This window comes from Pleurodeles waltl, chromosome 4_1, assembly GCF_031143425.1.
Source record: "Pleurodeles waltl isolate 20211129_DDA chromosome 4_1, aPleWal1.hap1.20221129, whole genome shotgun sequence".
NCBI classification, from domain to species: Eukaryota; Metazoa; Chordata; class Amphibia; order Caudata; family Salamandridae; genus Pleurodeles; species Pleurodeles waltl.
This window is the reverse complement of record NC_090442.1, coordinates 265389472-265414079: the sequence shown is the minus strand read 5'-3', so window position 1 is coordinate 265414079 and position 24608 is coordinate 265389472.

Sequence of the window (24608 nt, the reverse complement as noted above, 5' to 3'; positions counted from 1 at the left end):
TTGATGCCCTGAAGGCTGCCATGTGCACAGCACCTGTGCAGAAGGCACCTGAGTACTCCAAGGAGTTTGTTGTGCAAACAGACAACTCAGAGCATGGTATTGGAGCAGTACTCTCACAGCTTAATGAAGATCCATGGGAAGAAGGTGAGCCAGATCATCATTGCATGTTGCATGTTGCACAACCTGGCATTGAGATGCCAGGTGCCTTTTCTGTAGGAGGATGAGGCTGGAGATGGTCGTGTGGGAGCGGTGGAGCATGTGCACAGTGACAGTGAAGAGGAGGCAGAGGATGTGGACTATAATTCAACAATACTTACAGTGACACACAGGTAAGACACTAACTTCACCTTCCATTGCAGTTTTGTGTTGGACATTGTACATGGTAGCCTGATTTTCCTATTTCTATGGCCACTTACTGTACCCTTTGACATCTCTATTTTCAGATATCTGTGCCCCACTCTGGCTCCTGGTGTGTTTACTGCTGCCCACTACAGTTCATACCTCTGAATATGTAACTGTACATTTGAATTGCAATGTTTACAGCTTGCTAAATTAATACACATTTCAATCAATTGACAGACTCCATACTTGTATTAGTTCCAAGGGTGTTTCATACTGTGATAATGAGTGTAGGGGGTATTGCAATGGGCTGGGTTGATGGTGGAGGAATGTCAAGGAGAGAGTCCAGTCTATGTGTATCACAGGTGCATTGTCCAAGGGGACATAGGAAGTGGAGCAATGGCAGTTCAAGGTGGACAGGGTGACAGAGTGGGACACAAGGGTGACATTCAGGGGAGTCTTATTTCCTGGCGGGGGTCTTGGCAATGTTCTCTGGCTTCTGCCTGGATCGCAGGGACCTTTTGCATGGTGGTTCTCCTTCTGCGGGGAGAGGTGCTGGTGGCCTGTTGTTCCAGTGGTGGGGCCTCCTGTCCACTAGCGTCAGTGGAGGTGGAGGGCAGTTCATCAGTGTGGCTAGTGTCAGGGGCCCCGTTGGTGTGCCACTGCCTCCCTCATGGTGTTGACCATGTCTGCCAGCACCCCTGCAATAGTGACCAGGATGGTGTGGATGTGTTTGAGGTCCTCCCTGATGCCCAGGTACTACCCCTCCTGCAGCAGCTGGGTCTCCTGCAACTTGCCCAGTATCTGGCCCAAGGTCTCCTGGGAATGGTGGTATGCTCCCAGGATCCCAGCAAGTGCCTCGTGGTGAGTGGGTTCCCTGGGCCTGTCCTCCCCTTGTCGCAGAGCAGTCCTCCCAGCTTCCCTGTTGTCCTGTGCCTCTGTCCCCTGAACCGTGTGCCTACTGCCACTGACCCCAGGTCCCTGATCATCCTTTGTTTGTGGAGTTGCCTGGGGTCCCTGTAGTGGTGGACACACTGCTGATTGACCTGTCCTGGGGCAGAGGAATGGGCCCGGTGGGTGGGTGCTGGGGTGGGGTTTCCTGACGGGTTAGGCCCTATGGTGGTTTGGGAATGTGGCTGGGTCACTGACTGTCCAGAGGTCCCTGATGGGCCAGGTTGGCCATCCTGATCCAGGCATTCAGAGCTGTTGTCATCATAGTGGGCCTCTTCTGATGGGGGACTGGATGTTGCTGGCACCTCCTTTCCGGTGACGTTGTGTGTGGGTCCTGTGGGGATGTAAATGCAGTGTTATTTTTTCTGTGTGTGACATCTTGTGCATGGGTATGTTTCCCTCTATGGTTGTTATTACCAAGGCAGCTTTGGCTTGTGTGAGTTGTGATTTGGTTGGCTAGGTGATTGTCACTAGTGTGCATGCTGTGGTGATGGGTGTCCATGCAGGTCTGTGAAGTGGGTCCATGCATTGGTGTAGTATGAAGGGCTTGGTATTGGAATGGGTGGGTTGTGATGGTGGGGTATATGTGAGGTGGTGGAGTGATGAGGGTGAGGGTAGGGGAAGGAGTATGTGATGGCATGCAGGTGGGGGGGGATAAAGTAGTGAAGTTTTGACTTACCAGAGTCCAGTCCTCCTGCTACTCCTGCCAGGCCCTCAGGATGCATGATCACCAAGACTTGCTCCTCCCATGTTGTTAGTTGTGGGGGAGGAGGTGGGGGTCCACCACCAGTCATCTGTACAGCTATCTGGTGTCTTGCTATCACGGAACGCACCTTCCCCTATAGGTCGTTCCACCTCTTTCTGATGTCATCCCTTGTTCTTGCCATAGCTCCATCTTCCTAGCAATGGACGTCTGCTACACCTGTGATCCGAATAACTGTGGCTCTACCCAAATGATTTCCTCAACCATGACCCTTAGCTCCTCCTCTGAGAACCTGGGGTGTTTTTGTGGTGTCATGGGTGTAGTGTGAGTGCTGTGTGTGAGGGTGTGTGGGGTGATGTGTTGGGGTGTGTGCTGTGAGGTGCGTGGATGGTGTATGGGTGATGGTGTATGGGTGATGGTGTTTTGTGGCTCTAATTCAGTGGGTGCTCCTGGCTTGTGGATCCCGGTGTTGTGGAGACTTGTTCGAAGGGTATGGTGACAGACGGTGTCCAAAGCTGCGGAAAGGTCCAAGAGGGAACATGTTTTCTGCCTTTTGGAATTTGGCACTTTTGTTGACTTTTCATCATGTCCCAATCTGGAGATGCATCAGTTGGAGCTGCTTTTGACCTGGAGAAATTGAAAAACTATACCAAGGCTCAGTTAAAGCAGTTCTGTAAAAGTTTTGGAGTACTGAAGGACACCCAGAAGGTGAGGAGGATGAGGAGGAGGAAGGGCAGTCCATACACAATGGTATTGTGGGTGGGCCTGTTATACACAGGGAGAGGATCTCCAGGGCAGGTAGCAGTGTCTCATCTAAGGGTCTGACCCCTGAAGAATTGCAGGCAGACAGGCAGAGAGGGAGCACCAGAGGGAGTTGGAGAAAATAAGGATGGCCACTGAAGAAAAAAAGTTGTTGTTGGCTCATGAGCTCAGCTTGAGGGAGCTGGATCAGAGGAGCCAGTCCAGTAGGGATGGTGGCAGCCACATCACAGTGCAGCCTGAAAGGAGGGTGCACATTCCTAAAGATCTTGTGAAGGATTTTAAAAGGAAGGATGACATATACTTGTGGTTCAAGAGGTATGCGTCTGCTCTCCATATGAATCTGGTCCCTGAAGCTCATTGGGGGGCGGTTCTGTGGAAGCACTTTGAGGTAGAGGGGAGGGATACACTGACAGCCTTGGGGGATGCTCAGAATCTCACCTACACTATCATGAAGGATGCCCTACTCTCAAGGTATGGTCTCACCCCTGAGCAGTATGAGGATAAGTTTCGGTCTTATAAGAAGAAGGAATCCCAAACATGGTTGGAATGTGTTGATTCGTATTGCAGGTCACTGGATGGTTGGGTGAAGGGCAGTAATGTAACTACGTATGAGGGGCTTTACAATCTGATTGCTTGGGAGCACTTGTACGGTTTATGTTTTCCAGAGCTGCGCCAGCACCTGATTGACAGCAAGCTGACTGATCCCAGGAAGCTTGCGCAGGAAGCGGACCGCTGGGAGAGCCCAAAGGTCCAAAAGAGGTATGGGAAGATCACACCAAGGGTGGGCAGGGTCCCTCTCAGAAGAAAGGTGGGGGTAAGGGTAAACAAGGGGGTTCTCTAAAGGGCCCCAAACTGATTCCCAAGGTAAGGATTCCCAACCCCCCAAGTGAGAAGAAGCCATGGTTCTCTAAAGGGAAACCAGTGGTGGGTGGTCCCTGTGATACTGTACCGAGATCGGCACTGGAATGGAAGTACCCCGGGGGTACTTCCCAAAGCAAGGATGCTGAGATGGAAGAGGCGGAACCGCAGTGGAGCGGAAGCCACCAGGAAAATGCAGAAATGGTGGGGTTTTAAAACCCCGTAAATAATGGCAAAAGGTACCCGGCAAGAGAGGAAGAGGACGGAGGAGCGGTGGCGTGTGGAGACGAACAAGCGCAGGAGACGGACCAAACCCTGGACGTTTGAGGAGCAGGAAGACTGGAGGAGGACAGCGGCACAGAGGTTTCATTCTTTGATAGAGGGAGAAGACGCGCAGAGGCCAGCCTCGTTCTTGGAAGAACGTGGCCAGTTCAGGTACAGAAATCAGCATCAACGGGGAGGAGGGCTAGAGAGAAAAGAAGGGGGGAGAAGAAGCACGAATGGTCACAAAATAATATTTTAGCACCGGGCACGTCAAAATAGAAGGCACCATAAAAAATCACAGCAAATATGAAGGGCACAGGGAAGGAGGGGAAAAGACGGGGAAATAGTATTCTTTATGAATAAATAAAGACAACAAACACGGAGGCTATAAAAAAACAGACATCAGAGAAAGTAAAGAGCTATATCAAAACATAACCCAGAGCAGGAAAGGAAAGACAGAGACCTCTGGCTAAAAAGAAGAGCAAGAAAAGATTTCTAAAGCCTACCAGAAAAGATAGCAGGGAGACGGCAGAAACAGGGAAGGAAGAAGAGAGAGATACAGGAAAGGAAAAGAGGACAGTAAAAAAAAAAAGAAGAAGAAGAAAAGGGAAAGAACAGATGAGAAGATAAATGTACCTTCTAAAACGGCTTCTTCTGTTCCTCTTCTCCCATATAACCTTCGCTGCTGAACTCCGAGATGTCCACCTGAAACGAGAAGAAACAAAGAAGAAAAAATCAAGAACCAGGAAAGGACCTGGGAAGAGCTCCAGCCAATAGGTCATAGAATAACAAAACTAACAAGAAAGAAAACAAAGCATGGAAAGAAAGAAATAAAAGAACCTTCATCAAACCCATACAATACGCCTGCAAGCCTCTATTATTACTTAACCTGTTACAGTCCTCCACTTAAGTGCTATGCATATGACCAGGTGGGTCATGTGAGGGGGGGGACACCAAATGCCCCAAACGTACACCGGCAACCACTGGTGCGCCGTCCCAGGTTTTTGCCAGTGTAGCACTTGGGGAGGAATTGGTTTCAGGCGGGTGGGAACCAGCTGAAATGACCCTTGTCTCACTAGGGGACATTGAGATGGTCCAGAGAACCCTAGTGCCTGAAAACACTAAGAAGTACAGGCAGTGGGTGACCATCAATGGACAGAGAGTGGAGGCTCTGAGAGACACAGGAGACAGTGTGACTACAGTGAGGAGTCAGCTGGTGTCTGAAGAGCAATTTGATCCCGGGGTACTTCACCAAGTAGTTTGAGTGGACAACTCAGAGCGCCTGTGCAGAGTGGCACAGGTTCCCTTTGAATGGCGGGGGGTCTCATGTTCCTTGAAGGTAGCTGTGAGTCCAACCATGCCTGTTGATTATTTGCTAGGCAATGACCTGGAGGATTCCCCTTGGAAGGAAGTGGAACACAGGTCTCACTTGGAGATGTTGGGTCTGCCTGGGTGGGTATGCATATCCACCCGGTCAATGGCAGCCCGTCAGGGTGGTCAAGACCCCCTGGAGCCTACAGATGAACAGGTGGCTGAACTGGGTGAGGTCCCTGAGCTGTCGCAGTGGCAGCAGGAAGGGGGGCCCACCAGGGAAGCATTCTGTGCAGCACAGAGGACATCCCCTACTGTGGAGGGTTTGCAGCAGCAGGCTGCAGACCAGGCGGCTGGCAAGGAGCCAGGATCACACCTGATGTATTGGGAGGATGACCTCCTGTATAGTGAGCCTAAGGTTCCTGAGCCTGGGTCAGCCTGTGTGCTGGTGGTACCCCAGTGCTTCAGGGCCTTCATACTGGGGTTGGCTCATGATGTGCCTCTAGCAGGACATTTGGGGCAGGACAAGACCTTTGAGAGGCTTGTCACCCACTTTTACTGGCCCTTAATGTGCAGGCACTCAGATGCACATTGCAAGTCCTGCCAGACTTGTCAGTCAAGTGGTAAGAGTGGGGGGAAATGTAAGGCTCCCCTCCAACCTTTACCTGTTGTTAGTACTACCTTTGAGAGGGTAGGTATTGACATTGTGGGGCCTCTGGATCCTAAGACAGCCATGGGTAACAGGTTCATCCTGGTCTTGGGGACCATGCCACCCGGTACCCAGAAGCCATTCCTTTGAGATCAATCACTTCCCCTGTGGTGGGTCGTGCTTTGATGGGGGGTTTTACCCGCATGGGGTTTCCCAAGGAAGTGGTATCTGATAGGGGTACCAACTTCATATCCACGTATATGAAGTCTCTGTGGAAGGAGTGTGGGGTAACCTACAAGTTCACCACCCCTTACCACCCCCAAAGTAATGGTCTGGTTAAGAGATTCAACCGCACCTTGAAAGGTATGATCATGGGCCCGTTAGAGCCCTTGAGGCGGAAGTGGGACGTCCTCTTGCCATGCCTTCTGTTCGCCTACAGGGAGTTGCCTCAAAAAGGACTTGGGTTTAGTCTCTTTGAGCTCATCTATGGCCACCCTGTGAGGGGACCTTTAAGTCTGGTCAAGGAGGCTTTGGAAAAAGCTCCTAGTAAACCCTCCAGGATGTATTCAGATACATGCTGGCTATGAAAAACGAGACTGCCCGTTTCAGGAGTCACGCCCAGGAGAACCTAGAAGCAAGCCAGGAGGACATGAAACGCTAGTATGACCAGAATGGCACTCTGGTTGAGTTTTAACCTGGACAAAAAGTGTGGGTGATGGCACCAGTGGAGCCGAGGGCGCTCCAGGATAAGTGGACTGGGCCATTTGAGATGGTGGAGTACAAGAGTGAAGTCATCTACCTGGTGGATTCCAGTCTCCAAGGAACCCTTTAAGGGTCCTCCATGTCAACCGCCTCAAGCCTCATTTTGAGCGGACTGGAGTGTCCATGCTCCTTGCAACAGATGATGGGGTAGAAGAGGAGAGTGAGCCTCTTCCTGACCTCCTGTCTGCAGGAGAGAAACATGGGTCTGTGAATGGAGTGATCCTCTCCCCCTCCCTGACTGAAGAGCAGCAGAGTGACTGTCACCACATGTTGGGACAGTTCGCCTCACTGTTTCCCTGATCCCAGGTGTCACACACTCATGCATACATGATGTGGACACTGGGGGCAGTCCACCCATTAAACAGAAGGCTTACAGGGTGACTGACAGGGTCAGGGCTTGCATTAAGGATGAAGTATCCAAAATGCTAACCCTAGGGGTTATTGAGCACTCCGGCAGTCCTTGGGCCAGCCCAGTGGTATTAGTCCCAAAGGCTGCCGCACCTGTTGCCACTCCAGTACTCAGGTTCTGTGTGGACTACAGGGGACTCAATGCGGTCAGCAAGACTGACGCAAACCCCATCCCCCGAGCTGATGAGCTAATCGACCGGTTGGGAGCTGCCAAGTACCTCAGTACGTTTGATTTAACATCTGGGTACTGGCAGATTGCCTTAAACTGAGAGGGCCAAGGAGAGGTAAGCATTCTCTACCCCAGATGGACACTTTCAATTTAAAGTCATGCCATCTGGGATGAAGAATGCCCCTGCCACCTTTCAGAGGTTGGTCAACCAGGTGTTGGCTGGGCTGGGTGAGGTCAGTGCCGCCTACCTGGATGACATTGTTGTGTTGAGTTCCACTTGGGAGGAACACCTGCAACACCTCTGGAGAGTGTTAGAGGCCCTGCAGAAGACAGGCTTCACGTTTGAGGTGAGTGAGTGCCAAATAGGGCAGGGTTTGGTGGTGTACTTGGGACACCAGGTAGGGAGTGGCCAGGTGGCACCCCTACAGCCAAAGATTGATACCATTCTGGCTTGTGAGCCTCCCAAGACCCAGACTGAAGTGAAAGCCTTCTTAGGTCTCACAGGATACTACAGGAGGTTTGTCAAGGGATATGGTACCATTGTTACCCCCTTGACTAAGTTGACTTCTAAGAAGCAACCCAGGAAAGTGATCTGGGCAGAGCCTTGCCAGAATGCTTTTGATGCCCTGAAGGCTGCCATGTGCACAGCACCTGTGCAGAAGGCACCTGAGTACTCCAAGGAGTTTGTTGTGCAAACAGACAACTCAGAGCATGGTATTGGAGCAGTACTCTCACAGCTTAATGAAGAGGACCTAGATCAACCCGTAGCCTTCATTAGCAGGAGACTACTTCCCAGGGAACGTAGGTGGAGTGCCACAGAAAGTGAAGCATTTGCTGTGGTCTGGGCGCTGAAGAAGCTAAGACCCTACTTGTTTGGGACTCACTTCCGGGTTCAGACCGACCACATACCCCTCAGATGGTTAATTGGTTAATGCAGATGAGGGGTGAGAATCCAAAACTACTGAAGTGGTCCATTTCCCTACAGGGGATGGACTTTACGGTGGAACACTGTCCTGGTACAGAACACGCCAATGCTGATGGTCTGTCCACGTTCTTCCGCCTAAGTGATGAGAACTCCCTTGAGGTTGGGTAGTTGCTCCCTACTTTCAGCTGGGGGGGACAAGTGTTAGACTTTTCATCCTTGGCGTGGTCTCCCTTAACTTTTTGCCTCTGTTTCCCAGGTTGTTGATGTGTGCTTGACTCTTTCTCCTGTTTTTGCTACTCTGGACAATTCACCACTGCGGACCAGTGCTAAAGTGCAAATGCTCCTTTACAAAATGTGTATGTAATTGGCTTATCCATGATTGGCATATTTGATTTACTACTATGTCCCTAGTACAGTGCACTAGAGGTGCCCAGGGCCTTTAAATCAAATGCTACTAATGGGCTTGCAGCACTGGTTGTGCCACCCACATTAGTAGCCCTGTAATCATGTCTCAGACCTGCCACTGCAGTGTCTGTGTGTGCAGTTTTAAACTGCCAATTCGACTTGGCAAGTGTACCCACTTGCCAGGCCGAAACCTTCCCTTTTCTTACATGGCAGGCACCCCTAAGGTAGGCCCTAGGTAGCCCCAGGGGCAGGGTGCAGTGTATGTTTAAGATAAGACATATACTAATGTGTTTTATATGTCCTAACAGTGAAATACTGCTAACCGGTTTTAACTGTTTCAAGGCCTGTCCCTCTCATAGGTTAACATGGGGGCTGCCTTTAAATATGATTAAAGCGCAGATTCCCTTTGGGAGCGGAGAGACATGTGGAGTTTGGGGTCTCTGAGCTCACAATTTAAAAATACAGCTCTTAGTAAAGTTGATTTTAAGAGTGTGGCCCTGATTATGACATTGGTGGTAAGTGCCACTTACCACCATGCTGACTACCGCCAACATACCGCGACTGCGGCGGTATACCGCTACGTGTATTACGACCCACACATAGAAATCTGCCACTATACAGACACACACACAAGTCTGCCAGCCCAAAGGTCAGTGATAAACTGGCGATACCAAAACCCACACCATTACGCCAACAGAAATACGCCCACAGCATTATGACCCACGAATCACCGCAGCAGACATTCAACCGCGGTAAACCATTGGCGGTACAGACCGCTGTGCTCAAAATACACACACACTAAGAAAACAACACCATATTGGACAATTCAAAATACACACACCTGACACACATACACATAACACACCCACACCAATATAAAACACACACAAACACTACCCACAACCCTTTTACGAAAAACAAATTGACAACTGAGAGAGAGACAAGCCAGGAGCACCCACTGAATTAGAGCCACAAAACACCATCACCCATACACCATCCACGCACCTCACAGCACACACCCCAACACATCACCCCACACACCCTCACACACAGCACTCACACTACACCCATGACACCACAAAAACACCCCAGGTTCTCAGAGGAGGAGCTAAGGGTCATGGTTGAGGAAATCATTTGGGTAGAGCCACAGTTATTCGGATCACAGGTGTAGCAGACGTCCATTGCTAGGAAGATGGAGCTATGGCAAGAACAAGGGATGACATCAGAAAGAGGTGGAACGACCTATAGGGGAAGGTGCGTTCCGTGATAGCAAGACACCAGATAGCTGTACAGATGACTGGTGGTGGACCCCCACCTCCTCCCCCACAACTAACAACATGGGAGGAGCAAGTCTTGGTGATCATGCATCCTGAGGGCCTGGCAGGAGTAGCAGGAGGACTGGACTCTGGTAAGTCAAAACTTCACTACTTTATCCCCCCCCACCTGCATGCCATCACATACTCCTTCCCCTACCCTCACCCTCATCACTCCACCACCTCACATATACCCCACCATCACAACCCACCCATTCCAATACCAAGCCCTTCATACTACACCAATGCATGGACCCACTTCACAGACCTGCATGGACACCCATCACCACAGCATGCACACTAGTGACAATCACCTAGCCAACCAAATCACAACTCACACAAGCCAAAGCTGCCTTGGTAATAACAACCATAGAGGGAAACATACCCATGCACAAGATGTCACACACAGAAAAAATAACACTGCATTTACATCCCCACAGGACCCACACACAACGTCACCGGAAAGGAGGTGCCAGCAACATCCAGTCCCCCATCAGAAGAGGCCCACTATGATGACAACAGCTCTGAATGCCTGGATCAGGATGGCCAACCTGGCCCATCAGGGACCTCTGGACAGTCAGTGACCCAGCCACATTCCCAAACCACCATAGGGCCTAACCCGTCAGGAAACCCCACCCCAGCACCCACCCACCGGGCCCATTCCTCTGCCCCAGGACAGGTCAATCAGCAGTGTGTCCACCACTACAGGGACCCCAGGCAACTCCACAAACAAAGGATGATCAGGGACCTGGGGTCAGTGGCAGTAGGCACACGGTTCAGGGGACAGAGGCACAGGACAACAGGGAAGCTGGGAGGACTGCTCTGCGACAAGGGGAGGACAGGCCCAGGGAACCCACTCACCACGAGGCACTTGCTGGGATCCTGGGAGCATACCACCATTCCCAGGAGACCTTGGGCCAGATACTGGGCAAGTTGCAGGAGACCCAGCTGCTGCAGGAGGGGTAGTACCTGGGCATCAGGGAGGACCTCAAACACATCCACACCATCCTGGTCACTATTGCAGGGGTGCTGGCAGACATGGTCAACACCATGAGGGAGGCAGTGGCACACCAACGGGGCCCCTGACACTAGCCACACTGATGAACTGCCCTCCACCTCCACTGACGCTAGTGGACAGGAGGCCCCACCACTGGAACAACAGGCCACCAGCACCTCTCCCCGCAGAAGGAGAACCACCATGCAAAAGGTCCCTGCGATCCAGGCAGAAGCCAGAGAACATTGCCAAGACCCCCGCCAGGAAATAAGACTCCCCTGAATGTCACCCTTGTGTCCCACTCTGTCACCCTGTCCACCTTGAACTGCCATTGCTCCACTTCCTATGTCCCCTTGGACAATGCACCTGTGATACACATAGACTGGACTCTCTCCTTGACATTCCTCCACCATCAACCCAGCCCATTGCAATACCCCCTACACTCATTATCACAGTATGAAACACCCTTGGAACTAATACAAGTATGGAGTCTGTCAATTGATTGAAATGTGTATTAATTTAGCAAGCTGTAAACATTGCAATTCAAATGTACAGTTACATATTCAGAGGTATGAACTGTAGTGGGCAGCAGTAAACACACCAGGAGCCAGAGTGGGGCACAGATATCTGAAAATAGAGATGTCAAAGGGTACAGTAAGTGGCCATAGAAATAGGAAAATCAGGCTACCATGTACAATGTCCAACACAAAACTGCAATGGAAGGTGAAGTTAGTGTCTTACCTGTGTGTCACTGTAAGTATTGTTGAATTATAGTCCACATCCTCTGCCTCCTCTTCACTGTCACTGTGCACATGCTCCACCGCTCCCACACGACCATCTCCAGCCTCATCCTCCTACAGAAAAGGCACCTGGCATCTCAATGCCAGGTTGTGCAACATGCAACATGCAATGATGATCTGGCTCACCTTCTTGGGTGAGTAGTACAGGGATCCCCCTGTCAGATGGAGGCCAAAGGTGTGCTCAATGATCCTTCTTGTTCGCCCATGTGCCTCATTGTCACATTCCTCTGCCCTTGTCCTGGCATTCCTCACTGGGGTCAGTAGCCATGAAAGGTTGGGGTAACCAGTCACCTGCAAATATCGAGGGATACCAGTTAGCCAGACACTCACCCTTAGGGCCAACCCCACACCCATATACCTACATCAACTGTGTGGGGACCATGGCCTCACCTATTAGCCACACCCTGTGCCTCTGGAGTTGAGACATCACATATGGGATTCTGCTATTCCTCAAGATAAAGGCATCATGGACAGAGCCAGGATACTTTGCATTGACATGGGAGATGTACTGTTCCGCCAAACACACCATCTGCACATTCAGAGAGTGAAAGCTCTTTCGATTTCTGAACACCTGTTCATTTCTCCGGGGGGACAAAGGCAATATGTGTACCATCAATAGTACCAATGATGTTGGGATATGTGCTATTGCATAGAAGTCAGCCTCCACCTGAGGGAATACGATGTAGCTGCACATGTGTTTCATCAAGACAAACAACAGTTTGTTCAGAACGTTTGAGAACATAGGCTGTGACATCCCTGATGCCATGGCCACTGTTGATTGGAAGGAACCACTTGCCAAGAAATGGAGCACTGACAGGACCGGAACTAAAGGGGGGATACCTGTGGGATGGCGGATAGCTGAAATCCGGTCTGGCTCCAATTGGGCACACAGCTCTTGGATTGTGGCCCTATCAAGTCTGTAGGTTAGGATAATGTGCCTGTCCTCCATTGTCGCCAGGTCCATCAGGGGTCTGTACACGGGGGCATATCTCCATCTCCTATTCATCCTCAGCGGTTGAACTCTAGGGTGAAAACCGGTTAGCAGATGGTCATATTCAAACAAATACTCAGATTAATATGCTTTTCTTTTTTTACAGAAACAGTACGTGAACTTGTAGGTCTGTTGATGTGCCTATGTCTTCTGTGACGCAGTTAGGTGCCATGGCCTGTGCCCCCCTGAAATGGCGGCCACCTGACCAGTGAGGAGGGACAAGTGGAAATGAGGTAATTCTGCTAACGTTGTGTGCTGTTGAGGGAGGCGGTCGATGACCCCCATGCAACACTGCATTGGTTATCATTGGGGCCTACCGGACGTGGCTGCCATTTTCTATCTCTTCACTCACTTGCTACCTGACCTTCACCAGGAGAGGACCTACACTGCAAGTGCTGCTGTGACCTGTGTCTGGAAGCGACCATGGCTCGAGTGTCTGGGGAAAGGGCCACTGCCTTCAATTCAGAGGAGTTGGAGAAACTGGTGGATGGGGTCCTACCCCAGTACCGTTTACTTTATAGTCCTCCAGACCAACAGGTGAGTACACTGAGAGCTCGATGCGTGGGGCATGAATGTATGGAGTGCTGTGTGTGTAAACCTCGTGTAGGGGGGCTGAGGGGTCCTGGGCAGAGTGCTGAATGTATGGTGGTCAATGTATGTGCATAAGGGGATGGGAGGGATATGTTGGGCCATGAGTATAACAGTCCAGACGGTATGAATAATACCTTTTCTGCGGTATCTTTTTCTGCAGGTCAGCGCCCATCAGAATAAAGGTATTTGGCGTGCCATTGCCAAGGAGGTGCAGCCTGGGGGTCTTTGACAGATGGAGCACCCACTGCCGCAAACAGTGGGAGGACCTGCGCCGGTGGGCAAGGAAGATGGCAGAGGCCCAGCTGGGGCTGGCTTCCCAACGTGAAGGGGTGCCCGACGTACCCTGACCCCCCTGATGTTCTGCATCCTGGCGGTGGCCTATGTGGAGCTGGATAGGCGCTTGAAGGCATCACAGCAGCCACAAGGGGGTGAGTACAGATTCAGAATCATGACTTTGCGCGCATTAAGGTGTTACCTGGGTGGGGGATGTGGGCTGTGGGTGCCCCTAGGCCAGGGCGAACATGGCAGGGTAGGTTCCATTGTGGGCAAGCTCAGATGCACTCCAAACCCAATAATGTTAGTGGGCATCTACTACTGGGTGGGTCCTGTGGGTTTCAGGTGTGCAGCTAATGGCGTTAGGCATTGTACCCCATGGCCTGGTGACTAGCATTGTAACTGGTAGTGCATGGCCTAGTGCATAGGGCTGTTCCCTGTGAGTTGTGTACGCCAATGGTAGTGTTGTTGCTGCCATTGACCAACTGAATCCTCTTCTCTTCCCCCACCTTTTTGTTTTGTCACCCTGTCCTTGTGTGCATCAGCATTATCTGGCGGAGGAGCAGAGCCACCGGCGATGGAGGGAGCTGCATTCCACATGGGCCTGGAGGCCGAATCCACTAACGGTAAGGGCACCAGTGGGACGGAGGGCGAGGGGAGCACCACGACGGAGACAGGAGGGGACAGTACGGGACAGCACCGACAGCGACACCTCCTCCGATGGAAGCTCCCTGGTGGTGGCGGACAACTCTGTGCTCACCCCAACTACAGGTACAGCCGCCACTGCTGTACCAGCACCACCCTCCCAGCAGCCCCTCAGCGAGTTTCCCGTGCCCGCTCACCCAGGAGGGTGGGCATCTTCTTCGCCCCAGGCACCTCAGGCCCTGCCCCAGTCAGCCCTGCTGCCCTCAGTGAGGTGGCTATTGACCTCCTGAGATCCCTCTCTGTTGGGAAGTCAACCATACTGAATGCCATCCAGGGTCTAGCAGGGCATTTGCAACAAACAAATGCATACCTGGTGGGCATTCACTCTGGCGTGGCGGCCCAACAGAGAGCATTCCAGGCTCTGGCCAAGTCAATGATGGCAGCCATTGTCTCTGTCTCCAGCCTCCCCCTCCAACTTCCTCTACACAGTCCCAGTCCCCTCAACCCCAGCCTATCCCAAGCACACCTTCAGAACTGCATGCACCCAAATCAACACACAGAAAACCTCAGGCAAACACAAGCACCACACTTCATCCCACAGGCACTCACACAAGTACCATCCAGATGCAGACACACCAACATCCACTGCCTCCACTGTGTTCCCCTCCTCCTCGTCATCCACCTCCCTCCCAGTAGCATCTCTACTCACACCTGCATGCACTACATCCTTATCCACTACCTCCATCACCAGCACACCTATCACTACACGCCCCTCACTGGCAGTCACCATCCCCACATCCCTGCACACATCCCCTGTGTCCTCTCCTACTATGTCTGTGCCCCCTCCTCCCAAAGTACACAAACGTAAGAACTCAGACACCCAACAGCCATCCACCTCACAACAGCATCCATCCCATGCACCTGCACCCAAACACAGCAGACAGACACCTCCTACAAGCACTCTCTCTTCCTCCACTCCCAAACGTTCACCCTCTTCCCGCCACAGTGTCCCTAAGAAACTTTCCCTGCCCCTCCCTCCTGTCCTTCACTTTGGGCCACGGTGGCCAGAACCCAGCCCAGCACCTCAGCCACCCAGTCCATGGCCACTGTAGTTTCTGCAGCTACTGCAGGTGTGAGAGGCTCCAAGGAGGCACCCCTCAGCACAGCCAGTGTGCCTGCACCACCTGCCAAGGGCAAGAAGGGGCCACCACCTAGCAAGGGCAAGAAGGGGACACCAGCCAGCAAGGGGAGGGAGGCACCACCAGCCAGCAAGGGAAAGTAGTTACCTCCAGCCAGCAAGGGCAGGAAGGGAACACCAGCTGGCAGAAACAAGGAGGCACCACCATCTGCCAAGGGCAGGAAGGGTAAAACAGCTGCCAAGGCCAATGTTAAAGGAACTGACACCACAGGCAGGATGGATCTGGTGCCTGGGGCTGGACCAGCATCTGGGCAAACAACACCAGCCATGGCACTTCAGGCATCCTAGGCTGCAGGAGAAGGACTGGAGCCTCCCCCCACCACTGACAGCACCACCACCTGCACCGCGGCCAGGACCGCCACCTGCACTGCAGCCAGCACCGCCACCAGCACCACTTGCAGCAGCAGCAGCCCCAGTGGGCAGCCGTCCGAGGCTGCAGGGGAAGGGCTGGAGCCTCCCCCCACCACTGACAGCACCGCCACCTGTACAGCAACTGCCATCCACTGATCAGCCATCCCGGCCGGAGAGCACTGTGCAGTCATGACTACATGGGCTGCAGTGAGTCCTGGCCCCTGCAACACCTGCAGGTGTGACACCCAGGTGAGAGACTGTGACCTTGCCCCATCCAACATGAAGCACACTGGGCACAAAGCCCCCTCCAGAACTAGTGGAAGAAGCCATTCACTCACCCCATCCTTGCCAGTATGAAACACACTGCGCACAAGGCTCCCTCCAGAACCAGTGGAAGAAGCCATCCACTCACCCCATCCTTGCCAAGATGAAGCACACTGGGCACAAGGCCCCCTCCAGAACCAGTGGAAGAAGGCATCCACTTGAGAGACTGTGGCTTCGCACTCCCTAGGACCAAGCAGTGGGCAAACCACCCACATGAGAGACTGTGGCCTTGCACTCCCCAGGACCAAGCAGTGGGCAAACCAACCACTTTAGAGACTGTGGCCGTGCACTCCCCAGGACCAAGCAGTGGGAAAACCACCCACTTGAGAGACTGTGGCTTTGCACTCCCCAGGACCAAGCAGTGGGCAAACCACCCACTTGAGAGACTGTGGCCTTCCACTCCCCAGGACATCACTGAGGGCATGTAGCGCCCTCCAGAAGAAGTGGCATTGTACCATCTTCCAGCTGAGGTGCCCCCCCCCCTTTCCCGTCCTCCTTAGGTGCCTGTGTGTTTTCGACCTGATGCCCCTGCAGAGTTCTCTCCATATTGAGGCAGGAGTCAAGTGTGGCCTTGGCCTATGTGTTATGTCCCCGTGGGCCACGGACATTTTGGAGTGGGCATTGTCCCTCCATTTGTATGTATTGTACATACTGTTTATTGCTTTAAGGATGTATTTATCTAAATGTGTACTATTACACTCATTTTAATCAATTCCTTTTGTCCTTGCGTTGTTCCTAAGGGGTATGGGGTGGATATGTAATGTTGTTGTATCTGTTTGTGTGTATGGTGTTGGGGTGGGGGTGGAGGTATTGCATGTGTGTGTCAATCTCTTTTTCCTCCCACTCTCCATTGTGTGCTAGGTGCGGTACTCACCGTGGTTGTCTTCGCCGCCGTTCGTGTTCCTGGTGTAGGACAAGGAAGACCAGCATTTGAAAAATGTGCAGCTCGGGCTCCATGGTGTCGTGGTTCTTCCTTGAGTGTCGAGAGGTGAGTTATTTCCCTTCTGTGTACTGTTTCTGCTGTGCTTTTGATGCCGTTGGTACCGCCCCGGAAAAGCTGACGGACTGGCTTCTCATAATAGTGTGAGCAGTACACTGTCTTCCAAGTGGCTGTTGGTGGTTACCGCCACAGTGCTTGTTGCTACCGCCATGGTGGTCAGAGTGTTAAAGTGGCTCTCTGTTTTGGCGGTTTCCGCCATGGTCATAGTTTCATTTTTTTTAGCGTGGCCTCTTGGAGGTATTACTGCCGCTTTATCACCGACCACCAGGGTTGTAATGAGGGCCAGTGTGTTTGAAAATGCCACTTTTAGAAAGTGAGCATTTTCTTGCTTAAACCATTCTGTGAGTCTGCCTGTTTGTGGATTCCCTGTCTGGGTCACTTTGACAGTTGGGCTGTTTGCACCTTTCTCTAGACAGTGACACAAAGGGAGCTGGGGTGTAGCCTGCATTTCATGATGAGCTATCTGTGCTAGGAGGGAGGGGAGGAGTGGTCACTCACACCTGAAAGGGCTGTGCCTGCCCTCTCACAATGCAGTCTCCAACCCCCTTTTGTGTGCCTGAGGCCTGGCATGGGCAAGGCAGGATTTCACAAACAAGAGAGACTTTCCTTTGAAGTAAGCCTACTTCAAAGGCCAAAATGAGTATAAGAAGGGCACCCAAAACCACAGACTTTAGATCACTTCTGGACATCAAGAGGAACCTCTGCCTGGAGAAGAGCTGAAGAGCTGAGGAGAAATGCTGCCCTGCCTGTGACTGTGCTTTGTGGAGTTATCCTGTAGTTGCTGCTTCTGCCTGGTGAAAGCGGACAAAAACTGGACTTTGTTGTGCATTCCTGCTTGTGAAGAAATCTCCAAGGGCTTGTCCTGAGCTTGCCTCCTGTTGTTGAAGTCTCAGGGCCATCAAAGACTTCCCCTGCCAGCACCTGGACTCTCTGCTGAGACTCCTGCCCTGCCAATTGGTGCCCTATCCAGTTCCTGGGGCCTTGACAGGTGAAGCTGGATTGCCAAGCCAAGATTGAAGCCAAGATTGAAAATCCACGCACTGACCGCTGTGCAGGGAAAAGTTCTAATGCAACCTCCGACACATTGCTGAAGGAATGACGGTCCGCCGGTTCCTTGGCTGAAATCCATGCACCACTTGGCTGGAAGATAGGCGCTCAAGGCCTGAGAAACAACGTGCTGCATAGCTAACGGAGGCTGGTAACATCGCAACCCACACAACGCGGTTTTTCTAACACTGTGTGGCAGGATTTTCGATGCAAACCTTGCTGGGCACGGAAGAATGACGCAACGCCTGCCCGGACCCGAGTGATGCACTGATTGACGCATTGCTCTCCGGCAGAAAGGAAAAATAAAGCACGCAGACCCGACCATAGAAGGAGAAACAATGCACGTCTCGCTTGCGGGTGAGAAATCGAGGCACTGCTTACCTTTTTCGACACACACTCGCCCGTGCATGTTATTTTGACGCTACTCAGGTACTTGTCAATGCTAACAGTGTTAGCATAGTCATCCAGTACTAATGCAAAACCCTCCCATAGACAGTAACTGAGACAGGGGCATACAATGGAACCCTATAGGAAATAATGCTAAAATAAATTAACGTTTTTTTTACTTTAAAAAAATACATCTACATTTAATTTAAGGTAAAAAAAATATATAAATAGAAATTAAATACTACTCCATGATAACATTGATATCTTTCCCATCAATATCTATTGGCATATTAGTAATCCTGCGATCCTGAGGGTAGATGGTTTAATGATGTTGATGTATGAATCGCTTGACTATGTTGCACAGACAGATATCACAATTTTCCTTAATGATAAGTTTATCACTGTAAGGAAATGGCTCCCTGTTTCAGTTACCCCCACTTTTTGCCTGATACTGATGCTGACTTGACTGAAAAGTGTGCTGGGACCATGCTCACCAGGCCCCAGCACCAGTGTTCTTTCACCTAAAATGTACCATTGTTTCCACAATTGGCACACCCCTGGCACGCAGATAAGTCCCTTGTAAAAGGTACCAGTGGTACCAAGGGCCCTGTGACCAGGGAAGATCCCTAAAGGCTGCAGCATATGTTGTGCCACCCTAAGGGACCCCTCACCTAACACATGCACACTGCCATTGTAGATTGTGTGTGTTGGTAGGGAGAAAAAGGCAAAGTCGACATGGCATCCCCCTCAGGATGCCATGCACACAAAATACTACCTGAGGCATAGGTAAGTCACCCCTCTAGCAGGCCTTACAGCCCTAAGGCAGGGTGCACTATACCACAGGTGAGGGCATGGCTGCATGAGCAATATGGCCCTACAGTGTCTAAATCCATTCGTAGACATTGTAAGTACAGTGTGGCCATATTAAGTATATGGTCTGGGAGTTTGTCAAAAACGAACTCCACAGTTCCATGATAGCTACACTGAATACTGGGAAGTTTGGTATCAAACGTCTCAGAATAATAAACCCACACTGATGCCAGTGTTGGATTTATTTAAAAAAATGAACACCAAGGGGGCTTCTTAGAGATCCCCCCTGTATTGTACCCAATTCTTCAGTGCAGGACTGACTGGTCTGTGCCAGCCTGCTGCTGAGAGACGAGTTTCTGACCCCCTGGGGTGAGGGCCTTTGTGCCCTCTGATGCCAGAAACAAAGCCTGCTCTGGGTGGAGGTGCTTCACACGTCCCCCCTGCAGGAACTGTAACACCTAGCAGTGAGCCTCAAAGGCTCAGGCTTTGTGTTACAATGCCCCAGGGCACTCCAGCTAGTGGAGATGCCCGCCCCCTGGACACAGCCCCCACTTTTGGCGGCAAGTCCAGGGGAGATAATGAGAAAAACAAGGAGGAGTCACCCACCAGTCAGGACAGCCCCTAAGGTGCCCTGAGCTGATGTGATCCCTGCCTTTAGAAATCCTCCATCTTGGTTTTGGAGGATTCCCCCAATAGGAATAGGGATGTGACCCCCTCCCCTCAGGAAGGAGGCACAAATTGGGTGTAGCCACCCTCAAGGACAGTAGCCATTGGCTACTGCCCTCCCAGACCTAAAAACACACCCTAAATTCAGTATTTAGGGGCACCCCAGATCCCAGGAAATCAGATTCCTGCAACCTTAATGAAGAAGAAGGACTGTTGACCTGAAGCCCTGCCCAGAAGACGGAGACGACAACTGCCTTGGCCCCAGCCCTACTGGCCTGTCTCCCAACTTCGAAGAAAACTGCAACAGCGATTCATCCAACAGGGACCAGGGACCGCTGAAGCCTCAGAGGACTGCCCTGCACCCAAGGACCAAAAACCTCCCGTGAACAGCGGCCCTGTTCAAAAACCTGCAACTTCTTTGCAACAAAGAAGCAACTTTAAAGACTTCACGTTTCCTGCCGGAAGGGTAAGACTTCCCACTCTGCCCCCGATGCCCCCGGCTCGACCTGCAGAAAACCAACACCTCAGGGAGGACTCCCCGGCGACTGTGAGCCCATGAGTAACCAGAGACGACCCCTCTGAGCCCCCACAGCGACGCCTGCAGAGAGAATCTAAAGGCTCCCCCTGACCGCGACTGGCTGTAACAAAGGACCCGACGCCTGGAACCAACACTGCACCCGCAGCCCCCAGGACCTGAAGGAACCGAACTCCAGTGCAAGAGAAACCCCCCTGGTCTACCCCTGAGGACGCGGGTACTTACCTGCTGGCAGACTGGAACTGGGGAACCCTTGTTCTCCATAGAAGCCTAAGGCCCTCATTCCAACCCTGGCGGTCTATGACCGCCAGGGTGGAGGGCAACGGAAGCACCGCCAACAGGCTGGCGGTGCTTCCAGGGCCATTCTGACCTCGGCGGTAAAGCCGCGGTCAGAAAAGGGGAACCGGGGGTTTCCCGCCGGTTTTCCCCTGGCCCAGGGAATCCTCCATGGCGGCGCTGCTTGCAGCGCCGCCATGGGGATTCCGACCCCCTTCCCGCCAGCCTGTTTCTGGCAGTTTACACCGCCAGAACCAGGATGGCGGGAACGGGTGTCGTGGGGCCCCTGGGGGCCCCTGCACTGCCCATGCCACTGGCATAGGCAGTGCAGGGGCCCCCTAACAGGCCCCCATGAAGATTTTCACTGTCTGCAATCGCGACGGGTGCTACTGCACCCGTCGCACCCCTGCAACACCGCCGGCTCCATTCGGAGCCGGCTTCTATGTTGCAGGGGCTTTCCCGCTGGGCCGGCGGGCGGCCTTTTGGCGGTCGCCCGCCGGCCCAGCGAGAAAGCCAGAATGGCATTCGCGGTCTCCTGACCGCGGAGCGGCCATTTGGCGGTGACCGCATGGCGGGCGGCGACCGCCGCCCACCGCGGTCAGAATGACCGCCTATGTGTTTTGGGCACCTCTTTGATCTCTGCACCTGACCGGCCCTGAGCCGCTGGTGTGGTAACTTTGGGGTTGTCTTGAACCCCCAACGGTGGGCTGCCTACGCCCCAACTTTGAGACTTGTAAGTGTTTTACTTACCTTCAAAACTAACCTTTACTTATCTCCCCAGGAACTGTTGATTTTTGCAGTGTCCACTTTTGAAATAGCTTATTGCCATTATTACAAAGACTGTACATGATATTGTGTTCATTCAAAGTTCTTAAAGTATCTAAGTGAAGTACCTTACATTTAAAGTGTTTGGTGTAAATCTTGAACCTGTGGTTCTTAAAATAAACTAAGAAAATATATTTTTCAATGTAAAAACCTATGGGGCTGGAGTAAGTCTTTGAGTGTGTGTTCCTCATTTATTGCCTGTGTGTGTACAACAAATGCTTAACATTACCCTCTGATAAGCCTACTGCTTGACCACACTACCACAAAATAGAGCATTAGAATTATCTATTTTTGCCACTATCTTACCTCTAAGGGGAACCCTTGGACTCTGGTCACACTATTTCTCACTTTGAAATAGAATATATAGAGCCAACTTCCTACAATCACGCCATTGATTTCCTTCCTTTTTTTGTAGAAAAAGTACTAACATAGGGCTCCTCAGCTTTTCATGATTTGTGGATGACTGCTCACGGCTATTATTCAAAGACTTCTTACTGACTACTACATTCTAAGGAGGGCCATGCGGCACCCTTCCCCGGGCCGATTTTTACCCCAGGGTCTGGCCATCTGTCCTGGGTGCTCTCCAGGTCACCCAGTGTGCAATGGGACTGCAGGGGGAGCCTGAAGGCCCCTGCAGGCCCAGCCAGCTTCCTTGCTTCCTGCGGGAGCCAGAGTTGCTAAAGATGCAGCTACCTCTCTTTGAGAGCACTTGTTTCCTCTGTTTCCCTGCCTGCCTGTCTGCAGGCAGAGAAACAGAGGAAACCTCCATTCCTCTTGAGTTATAGTTACCTTACGGCAGGCACTATAGTTACTTGATATAACTCTAACTATAACAGGTGAATTTCTATGGGTTTGTACATTTAAAATGTGATCCTAACTATAACATCCCTGTAACAGTGGCTTTAAGTCCTTGGCATCCTGTGAATGTGTGTATCTGTGATAATAGCAAATAACATGGATTATTCAAAGATGCATGTATTGGAATGTGATACTCTGGTGTTGCACTGAAGAAATGAAAGAAAGGTGAAAGAATGTTAAAAAGAGGAATACGTATAGGATGGGATATGAAGAAATAGACAAATGAAATAGTGTTGAATTTGTTAGATTTGATAGGCTGCTTCCACAGAGAAAATAATGTTTTACCTGATGACCCCTTGAATAGAGATATAAATGAATTGAACTATGATTGATGAAGTCGCACATGCCACTTCATGATATTGCAAAGAGGCATATCATTTCAAAGTTGAGTATATTTAAATCTCCAGTGTGGTATGATTTTTTAATTAGAATTTGTAATTTAAAATAAATCTATATGTAGCAGCATTTTAGGATATCGGGCTGGCTGAAATGTTAATTGCATATGACATCTTTTGATCATATTATGTTACACATTAGTACCAGTATCTTTTATGTATTGATATATGCTGATGTTGTAGTTGAAAAGGATTTTTGAGGAATTTTATGGATTGTGGTGGCTTAGAACATGAATGCTCAAGACCATCAGAGCATATCAGAGATATTAAAAAATGTATTAATATTGATCTTGGCCTATGTACAAAGATAGGTAACATCATGTTAATAAGAATATATTTTTATGAACAGCATGTGTCACTTTAAAAATACTTTAGAAGGAATAATTATTTTTGAAACAAGTATTTTTATAGATATATCTGTATATAAGTATTTATATCTTGTTTTAAAAGACCTGGCAAAAATGACACTTGTTTATGGTGTGCTGCTTTTACAAAATGCTTACAGCATCAGTATCTTAAATATTTGGTGGCATTGATATTTGTTAATATTGTGCCCTCCTGGAATGTTTAAAATGCATGTGGTGTTGGATGTTTTAATGTGGAAATTATGTGGCAAATGTTTGGGAAATGGATGGGTCTCATCCCATGTGTTCACAAAGAAGATATTTGCTACATTAGCAATGGAAAGATGAAAGAAGAGGGGGAGCATAAAGAGTTGTAATTTATTTTTTGAAAATGAGATTTAGAAATGTGGTACTGCTTGTGTAATCATGGGACAAATATTATTGAAAGTAGAAATGGAGGATGAAATGAGGCAAATAACTTTTCGAATAATGTAATGTGGCGCACACTAGTGGTTGGGCCAATGAGGCCAAGATAGGACTATGTAATATAAGGGTTACCATCAAGAGTCACTCTGAGGCCCATTTGAAGCTGTGATGCTGAAATGCATCGGCAGTTGGGTTTATCTTGTTCGCACCTTGAAACAAATATGTGTCAATTTTCACCTGCATTGCTTTGGAAGACTGATCTTTGGTGATTGATCCATGTTAGTGCTGCCGGTCACAAGTTGTGAAAAAAACTGCATGAGGACGTATATGTAATGCGCCATCTTCCTGGGTGCTCAGTGGGGAGCACTGGGACACGAGGAGGGCGGTGTAATGAGGAGACTGTTGTGTGCTTTGGAGAAATACCACTGCCCTCCACAAAGAAATATGAAGAGGGAGCAGCCATTAGACATTCATGTTGACTCGCTAAGTTAAGGGGAGTAACTGGTGCAAGTACCGGAGGGTGCACAGGTGGTTACTGGTCCTTTGAGTGAGTCTGTGGTGGTCCATGGTAATTGGGAATCAAAGTTGTTTACATGTGTAGCCTCATCTTCCTGAATTGGCTACTCGACATGCTGAAAGAGAGTATGGGCCTCATTAGGACCCTGGTGTTAAAGCCCGCGCACCGCCGTGCTGGCAGGCGCCAAATTACCATTGGTGCCGGCGGTAACCATACCGCTGTATTCTGACACCAACAACAAACTCCGCCAGTAACCCGGCAGTTCTCCACAACCGCCAAGGCGAACGGCGGGTTGAAAGTGGCAGTCAGCAGAACAACACCGCCACAGCAGAAATACTCCGCCTACCGCATTATGACCCACCAGTCAGCACAGTGGTGTGTCGACGGTGGAAAAACGTCAGCGGCGTGTGGTGGCCTATGCACACAATGGGAAGCCCTGCAGGTGTGACATCCGACCCCCGTGGAAGGTAGGGTATGTGTACTTAATGGGTGTGTGCAGGTATCCCTGTGTGTGCCCTGTGTGTTTGGGGTGTTCG